Raw genomic sequence first — 10,011 nt, forward strand, 5'->3', positions numbered from 1 at the left:
ACCTGGGGAAAATGAATTTCTGGAAGTAGTTACCTAATTGTTCCTATGCTAATTCATTTGTGTACGTGCTCCGGATCTCCCGCAATTTGGAGGCGCTCCCCTTCCTTGTTACAAGGCGTCGCCTTTTGGAAAAAAAGGCAGCGTCTATGTTTCAGAAACCAAACCGAGTCATTTCCTTGTGAAGAAAAAGGGGATACGTGCAGCCCGGCTAACTGATCTTTCCTCTTACTCAACGATATATAATTGCAAAATCAAAATTATTTGTCAGATATTAAGGTATTTGCAAAAATGTAAAAAAACAAAGCCACTCTTTTTATGATTAATAAGGTTTAAAAACACAGGGTGCAGGGTCTTATTTAATTTAATAACTAATGATTGGTTTTATTTAAGTTAATAACTAATGATTTAATATTATTGTTTTTACACAATGCAATTTCTCCAACTGTGTCAATTTTAATTTTTAAAACAGTAAATATAGCTAAACATAACACATGCACACAGAGGTTCTTTTGGGATCCTCCATTATTTTTAAAAGTGGGGTTTCTGAAAAATAAACAAACAAATAAATGCTGTTCTACATAAATACTTGTAACTTACATTGAACTGTGCACTCGTGCACAAAGCGAACCAGTAGTAAAACGGGCAGCAACCCATCTCTGGTACCCACTGAATTTGATTGCCAGGCTTTTTCCTGATAGAGTTCTTTTGTCGGAAGTTAAATCCTATTCTTCTCCTAGAAAAATGAAATATCCTGGGAAATATTGAAAAGGCAGAACATTATATTTCCCTGGATCAGAAATGGAGAAACATGTTTTAGGCAGGAAGCAGACTCACTCTTAATAGCCTCCACCTTTGTCAATGGGCCACTAAAATGCCTGAGCCACTCTATTCTACATAACAAAGATCCCCCTTCAGCTCCAGAGTGATGGGATTAAGGCATGATAGTATTAGCCCTTTATCCATCTCACCACAGGGCATTGGGAAGAAGCAAGGCAACAAAACGCGGACTCAAAAGACACAACCTATAAAGTTAGTTAAGCCCCTGGGAGTCCGATGACCAATCAGAATACATTTCATACACAGGAACAGGAAACAGAGTTGGGGATCAAACAGAGAGTATAAAAAACTCAGGAACTCTCAGCTAGCCCCTTTCTCCTATTTTTCTTCTTCACCCAACATCTAGAAACATGTGATCCTCCTTTTCTGTTCAGGAACTCAAGCTATGTGATCCTGTCCTCCATTAAACCATCTTTCCAAGCAACTTCCATGTTTCCAGTGTCTTTTTCCCAACTTGGAACTGAACCTAGAAGGACATTTATTCCAACACTTTTTTAAAAAAGTGATGGCAATCTCTGTTTTCCAAGGAAATTGGTAAGGAAATGTAGCACTGTTTTCCATCTTCCTTGAGATGGGAGATAAGCAGAAAAGGCTATGTCAGCACTAGTACAGCTGTGGATGGCTTGAGAATGTTCCTCTCATGGGTTAGAGAAGGGAAGGTCATGTCATGGAGACTTACAGAAGATAATATTTGTAATTTGGGGTTGAACTGTGGGGTCTTTGATGCTCTTTAAGTTTGATTGTTTCCTTGCAAATGTTCCATTACTCAAGTAGTTAACATCATCCTCTACAAGTAGTAGCAATGATGATGTTACCTACGTGGGTAATGAAATGTCTGCAAGAAAACAACCAAGCTCATAAACCATCTAGGACTCCATATGGGGATTTAGCAGGGGGAAAAAAACATAGACAGAGAAGGTTGTGTCTGGATTAAGTACAAGTAGGGTAATTAACCTTACAAAGACCAATCCTTCTCTCCATCAAACACCAGAACTGGACAGTGGACCTATTGATTAAATTATTTTAAAAAGATGAAATGGTCCGTTTTGTTTTTGTAAAAATTTTAATTCCAGTGGAATGTTTAAAAAATTGTGGCTATAATTATATTGGTCCAAGATTGGCTTTAATGGTTTGTCAATATGCTTAGTAAAAACAACCATGAAGACTCTGAAAGTAAAGACTAAAGCATATGTTTTTAGCATACAGTTTCAATAACTTCTGCAACAATGAAAATGCAGAAAGTTCAGGACCTTGCTTCTTTTCCACCAATGTTGCATTTCCTGAGTGGTGTACCATTTGAAGTAAGAAAGCCCATGCTGGAGAACAATAATGGGTCATTTAGTTCAGCAAACTGCAGCATATAGTAGGCAACTAGATGCAATCAGGACACTCACTAAGGTGCTCGCTAAGAAAGGATTTTTCGAAATGACCATCAGATCATCAGTATTTCTTATACAGTTTTTATATATACCCTGTTTTCCCCAAAATAAGACCTCCCTGGATAATAAGCCAAATTGGGCTTTTGAGCACATGCGCTAAAAAAAGCCCTCCCCCCAAAATAAGCCCTCCATGAAAACATTGCAACACAGCAGCAGCCATGAGGTGACCACGCTTGCCTCCTCCTGCACCTCAACAATAGTAAGACCTCCCCAAAAATAAGGTCAAGTGCTTATTTCAGGGGTCAAAAGAAAATAAGACCCTGTCTTATTGTTGAGGAAATATGGTATATAGATTAACACGCTCTGATGCTAAGGAGTTAAACATTCTACTCCCCCTCCCCACCTGAAAAACACTCTGATGCTAAGGAGTTAGACTGAAGGAGAGAAGGGGAAAGGGTAGGAGAGGCCTCTGTGGGCAAGCCTGAGGGAGAGAAGGGGATAGGATAGGATCAATGGGGCCAACCTGAGGAAGAGAAGGGGATAGGATAGGATAGGTTTCTGTGGGGCAATGCTGAGGGAGAGAAGGGGAGAGGAGAGGCCGATCATAACTACTCATTAATTTTCAAGCTGTAAGTGTTGATTTATCAAGCCCGATCACATAGTTTCGTAGCGGAGCACAGGTATCCAGCTAGTAGTTAATATAAGCTTTTCCCCTACTTTTTAGAGGTAATAAATAGCCACTGTCTAGTAACAATTGATAAAAATCTCCTTGATGAAGGTATGGATTTGCCCACAGGGATGGGTTCCTACCGATTTGGACCGGTTCAGCTGAGTAGGTAGTTACTTGGCCGGCTACGCCCCCGAACCAGTTCTATTGGCGGCGACGCATGCACAGAAACAAATTTTTTACTACTGTGCATGCGAATGTGCGTGCAAAGCATGTCCTGAGCTAACCGGCAGTAACAGAAGCCGGAACCCACCCCTGTTTGCCCAGTCTCTTTATAGGATAAAGTTAGAGGCTTCATCAATTCAGTTCAATTGTATATTCCTATATAGTTTACCTGGCTGAAATAAGGACTTTGTCACTGTCATCTTTCAAAAACCATTTCTTTTTTGCTTTTAGCTTTTTCTGACAATCTTCCATTCAAGCACTACAGGTAGTCCTCATTGTTTGCTTAGCTTAATCCCAAAAAAGCTTGTTACATGATGATGGCTAAAGTGGTGGACTACTTGTAATTAAATTCTTGGCTGCTTAGCTTTGAGGAATCAGTCATGTTTAGCTAGATGTTGGCACCTGTTGTGGTAGTCCCTTTCAAAATGACTAAACTGTTGGGCACCCTTACCCATAATGCAATTAATTTCACAACTGCATTGATTGGGTGGAGAGAAAAGAGTGTTTAAATGTTTATTCTTTGCACTGAAAACTTCCGCACTATCTTTGTTGCTACCCTGGTTCTCTAGAATATTTGGGCAGGGTATTAGGTGCTAGAAGGGGTATTATGGTTGTTATAGAACTCCTCCTTTTCGACTCTTGGTTGCATCTAAAGGATTAATTGCATTCTGCAGAGGGAAGCAGCTTTTTCCTTGCAAGGAAACTTATGCTGGATCTCAGCTGTGATAAATATGTAAAAATATATGACGTAGTTACACAATTATCTTTTTTCGTAATTATTGTTGCACATGGATAAAATGCGGAACAATTACCCAAGGACAATAGTTTAAGGAATAGATTATAAACCCTTTATTTATCAACATGTACAAGGAGAACATTGAGGGATGCGGTGCCTCAGTGGCAAAGACACTTGTCCCAGCTTCTGCCAACTTAGCAGTTCGAAAGCATGTAAAAAATGCAAATAGAAAAATAGGAACCAACTTTGGTGGGAAGGTAACAGCGTTCTATGCACCTTGGCATTTAGTCATGCCGCCTACATGACCATGGAGATGTCTCTGGACAGTGCTGTTTTTTTGGTTTTGAAACAAAGATGAGCATCGCCCCCTAGAGTTGGGAATGACTAGCACATATGTGCAAGGGAAACTTTTACCTTTTACAAGGAGAACAGGACTACTACTTGCTAAAATATATTATCCTATCAGTAAGAATCATCCGGTTCTTAGAACTTTAGAGCCAACTTTTAGATGTATTTAGCAGAAAGTGCCTTAGCTGAGACAGAGGATTGGGGGAAAAAGCCTTTTCAAATTTTAGAGAATATAATAGCAATGTTAATTGTATTTATAAACGTTGGTTCTTTATAATTGTTAGCTATCTTATGTTTTGTGCGTAAGCAGGTAGGAAATAAAGTATCAAAATTCTAACACTTTTCAATCTGCAGTACAAATATTGTACTATCTTGGTCTAACCCTGTGTTTTTCAATCTTGGCAATTTAAAGATGTCCGGATGTTAACTCCCAAAATTCCTCAACCAATATGCAGGGAATTCTGGGAGTTGAAGTCCAAACATCTAAAGTTGTCAAGATTAAATTTTTGGTGTAGCCTGCTTAAAGACCTGACACCCACCCCTCTTTTTATGGGCATGAAACCAGTGGTGGGATCCAGCTGGTTTGGGACGGTTCGGGCGAACCTGTAGTAAAAATTCTGGCTGGCCCTGCCCAGTCACTCCTCATCTTGCCCAGCTGCTGCTTCTCTCTGTCTGGCTCCCTCGCTTGCCTCGACAACACGGTCTCTGCGGGCCAGACTAGCCAGCTTGCCTGCTTTTCCTATCCTATCCCCCCCCCCCCGCTCTCTCTCAGGCTGGCCCCATAGAATCCTCTCCTTTCTCCAGCCTCCTACACAGCCCAGATCCCTGCCGAGCCTTCTTTTGCCATTTTCCGCTGCCTCTGAGGTGGCCCAGCTACCTGCCTGCCTGGTGAGCCTTCCTTTACCTCTTTGCTGGTGTGAATGGCCTGTTACAGGGCGTCCTAGGGCTCCCCTTGCTTGTTACACTCCAAAATGGGGAGTTCCTGGGCCTGATCTACCTGTCCAGGCCCCATTTCCCTTGGCTGTAATATACTTATTTTTCAAAGAGCTGCAGAAGAGGCTGAGCCACGTGGCAGAGAAGCCAAAGTCTTTTATTCAGAAACTGGTGAAGCTGTAAAAATGTGAGATGTAAAGAAAACAGTTTTCCCCATCTGAATAAAAGACGTCAGCTTCTCTGCCATGACAGCCTGTAGGCTTAGTTTTTACCCAGTCTAGTCAGGCTTAGTTTGGGCCCAGTCTGCTTGCTGCTGACTGGTTTGTTCAAATGAGCAGCTTCAGGGATTGGGGCGTGGCAGCCAATCAACAAGGGTCTTGCAGTTCAGCCCAATAAGACAAAGAAAGCTACCTCCTCTTTCATTGGCTGCTACTGTTGCCGTTTCAATCCCTGAAGCAGGAAGTTGCTGCTTTCAGGTGAAAGAAATGTCCTTCTGGGTTCAGCTCCAAGTGGGGGGAAAAAGACACTGGAGACATGGAGGCTGCTTGGAAAGATGGTTTATTGTTGGACAGGACCACATGGCTTGAGTCCTGAACAAAAAAGGTGATCACACGCTTCAATGTTGGTGGAGAAGAAGAGAAGGGCTGAGGGAGGGGCTTGCTAGGCTTTTTATAACCTGTTCAGTCCCACCTCTCTGTTTCCTGTTCCTGTGTAAGAAATGTATTCTGATTGGTTGTCAGACTCCCATGGGGCAACACTCAAAACACACTCTGTGTTTTGAATCCAGGTTTGGTTGAGTTCTCAGATGCCATGTGGTCAGTTGGGGCCAATATTATCATGCTTTCCTGTAGCTGAAGTGGAGAAGTCTTTATTATGTAAAGTGGACTAGCTTGGCCTTCTTAATGGCCCATTAACAAAGTGGGGATGGGCAGGAAGCTACAGGAAGCTATTCTGTCTTTTAAAACATATTTCTTTCTTTTCACATCCAAAGAAATATTCCGCTTTTTCAATATTTCCTAGGATATTTCATTTTTCTGGGAGAGGGCCGGGTGATAACTTCCTACACAGGCCTAGGCCTGCTGGCCACATGGCCCCAGCCGAAGTGTTTTACTCAGAAGCTGGTGAAAATATTTTCTTTAGATTTCACATTCACCATCATCTGAAGAAAACACTTTGGCTTCTCTGCCAGGGGGGTCAGCCTCTTCTGCACGATTAAAATTACCATTTTTTTCAGTGGGGAGTAAAGGTAATCAAGTTAGCATGAATGTAACCTATTAAGATTATGTTTAAAAATAGAAAAAAGCTATATGTTAAAAACGTTCCTGATTTGCAACTAAATCATTTATGCCTATTCTTTTATTTTTGTTTTGATAAAAGAAAAGTGAATATTCATTGAGAATCAATCTGTTTCTTCAGAGTAGTTCCTCTCTCACCATCCTCTAAAGCTCTTCTCCTTAACTGATTTTTCTTAATAATTTGTCTATTTAGAACAACATAAAGGAAGCAGAAAAAAATGGCAACAGAATTCCTAAGGGAGCAAAATCCCCACAGCTACAGGCCCTACAGTGGTCTCTAAAGTGGTCTTATTACCACAGTAAAAAGCTAGTACAATGACTTTAAAATACAGCTATTACTGTTTCCAAAAATGTATATACCGGTACTTGCTAAAATTTTAGAAGGTACCTATGTCAAGAGCTGCTTCCATTAGCAGAACAGCTTCCAATATAGGGGGGAACAATCACAAATCCAGCAAGTTTTTATATTTGCTTGAGAGTGTTGGAAGAAATGTCCTTCTGGTTCAGTTTCAAGTGGGGAAAAAGACCCTGGAAAGATGGAGGCTGCTTGGAAAGATGGTTTAATGGTGAACAGGATCACATGGCTCAAGTTTCTGAACTGAAAAGGGGGATCACATGCTTCAAGATGTAGGGTGGAGAAGAAAAGAGAGTCGAGATGCTGAGTTTTATGCCCTCTGTTGGATTTTGATCTTGATCTTGTATTCTGATTGGTTGTCAGACTCCCATGGAGCCATGCAGGGGCAACTCTGTAGACTGTGCTTTGAGTCCAAATTTAGTTGCCTTGCTGGATGATGTAATTTTCCCAGATGCCTTGTGGTGAGTTTCTATAGAGCAGTGGTTCTCAACCTGTGGGTCGGGACCCCTTTGGGGGTCGAACGACCCTTTCACAGGGGTCGCCTAAGACCATCGGAAAACACATATTTTCAAAAAAATACGGAAAACATAAAATAATTTTATGGTTGAGGGTCACCACAACATGAGGAACTGTATTAAAGGGTCGCTGCATTAGGAAGGTTGAGACCCACTGCTATATAGGGTTAATTCTACCTTTGCTATGTAAAATAGACTAGCTCAGGCTTTAATGGCTCATTGACAAAGGGAAGGGGGCAGGAAGCTGCAGGGAACTACTTTGTCTTTGAAAAATGTTTCTCCCTTTTCACATCCATATAATATTCTGCCTTTTTAATATTTCCTAGGATATTTCATTTTCTAGGAGACAGGTGGGTGCTAACTTCCTACAAGAGTCTGTGAGAAAACTTTTGCTAATTTTAGAATGAGATGTCACTGAACAACTAATGTAATTTTGTCTTCTTGTACTTCTTGAAATACATGACACCTGTCTGTTTTGTGACTAGCCTATCACAATCTTGGGCAAAGCATGAGCCATTTCCTCCTTTCAGTGGTCCATGAAAGTTCATCTATAGCTGTGATGGGGAATCTATGGCATGCGTGCTACAGGTGGCACATGGAGCCATATCTGTCGGCACGCGAGCTGTCAGCTCCAGCACGCATGCATGTACTGGCCAGCTAATTTTCGGCCTTCTGGAGCGCCAGGGAGGCCATTTTCACTCTCCCCAGGCTTCAGGAAAGCCTCCGGAGCCTGGGGAGGACGAAAAATGGGCCCAATATGCTAACCGGAAGTTCAGAAAAGATCTGTTTCCAGCTTCCGGGGGCAATTTTCACTCTCCCCAGGATTCAGAAAAGTTCAGTTCCGAACTTCTAGTAGGCCTGTTGGACTTTTTTTTCCCCCTCCCCAGGCTCCGCAGGCTTTCTGAAGCCTGGGGAGAGTGAAAACGATCTTCCCGCTCCCCCCCTCCTCCCAAGTTCAGTTTGGAAGCAAGCAGTGCGGCACATGGGGGTGGAAGTGTGGGGGGGTGGGGAGTTGTGCATGCATGCGCATGTGAGGATGCGCTTTACATTATGGATGCCAGTGCGCGCCCTCGCATTTTTGGCACCCAACAACAAAAAGGTTAGCCATCAGTGATCTATAGTATATAGATGCAGATAATCAAGTCGAACAACATTTTTACAGAACTATAGATATGTTGAGGCTGGGCGTGACAAGGAGTGGCTGGGAGGGGAGGGGAGGGACCTGACAAGGTGCCCTCAACGTGAGTGATGTCAGGTTGACCACACCCACCCAGTCACACAGTCATGTAGCTACGCCCACCAAGACATATCCACAGAACCAGTACTAAAAAAAATTTGAATCCTACCACTGCATATATGAGAACCCGGATTGTTGTTGGGGGCAATATGCTGACTCTGTAAACCGCTTAGAGAGGGCTGAAAGCCCTATGAAGTGGTATATAAGTCTAACTGCTATTGCTATTGCTATATAACCCTTCTTTCATATCCTGCTGAAACACTGTCAATTGTAGCTGACCAAAGACATCTCGGTGAATAAGTGATGACAATTGCTGTGTAGATAGAAGTGAGACTATGGGGAGAGACTATTCCTGAGATTATTTCTTGGATCACTTCAGAAACATTTGTAGCCATCATAAAACATTCTCTTAATGTGAACCTTGGTTTCATTCCATCTTTTCCATCACGCTTCAAAAGGGGTTCATCCTTCATTCCACCCTTACATCTTCCAGTGTCTTTCTTCATTTTAAACAAGGATGTCTGCAGAGAATTCTTTTATAAAAAATCAAGATGGTAGTCGCCTAAGTATGATCAAAGATCAGTTTGTTATGTGTGTTATACACTATTATGGCCACCATTTTGGGTTTTTGACCTTTTCTGTGGAAATCTCTGTGTGCTTTATCAATTATCTCCTTGATCCTATTTGCCTCTCTTGCTTATGCTTTTCATCTTATGTTAATCTATGGTAGGCAAAAATCACAAGGAATCACATTTTAGTATAAGGCACAAACCTTCCCGAGGGTACAATCTAAGTAATGTAACTCTTCTTCAGAATAAAGCGTTTATCGTGAGTGATATAGTCTATTTCTTAATTTAAAAAGTCACATGCAATTTAGTTTAGGAATTTCCCTATGTAAATAGTAAAGTCTTCTGCCATTGCTGTAAAGTGATTGGGAGATGTATCAACCATCTAATAGATATTTTAATCAAACTTTGTTTCTGAATGGGGATGGCACTATCACTTGTGAAGAAATTATGATAATCTGATTTAGTGTTTCATCATCCATTTCTTTATTCTCTCACTCCATTGATATATTCATGTTTCTTCCTCTGGCTATTACTTTATTCAATTGTCTATTATCCATAACTTTGTATGCCATTCTTTCATTTTGTTAAAAGACAGATTTTTATTTTTAAGGCTTATCTGTCTTATCCAATCCTCCTGAAAAATCATTCATGTAGTCATTTTCTATCTTTTTAAACATTGCTGTGTGTGACTTTTAATGGAGGTGGTTCCAGTACATAGTTGCTAAGGGAAAAACTTTGAAAAGCCCAACTCTTAATGCTATGAATTTCTGCTTACCCTAACCCTACCTTTCCAAACTAGGACACATGCATGTTTTTACAACATATGAGAAAATACCTCTAATTAAATGGATCATGTCCTAATTTAAGCATTCCTGCCTTAACTGGTTTATCCATATCAGGATATATTAAATTAAT

Source organism: Thamnophis elegans, chromosome 2 (genome assembly GCF_009769535.1).
Source record: "Thamnophis elegans isolate rThaEle1 chromosome 2, rThaEle1.pri, whole genome shotgun sequence".
NCBI lineage: Eukaryota > Metazoa > Chordata > Lepidosauria > Squamata > Colubridae > Thamnophis > Thamnophis elegans.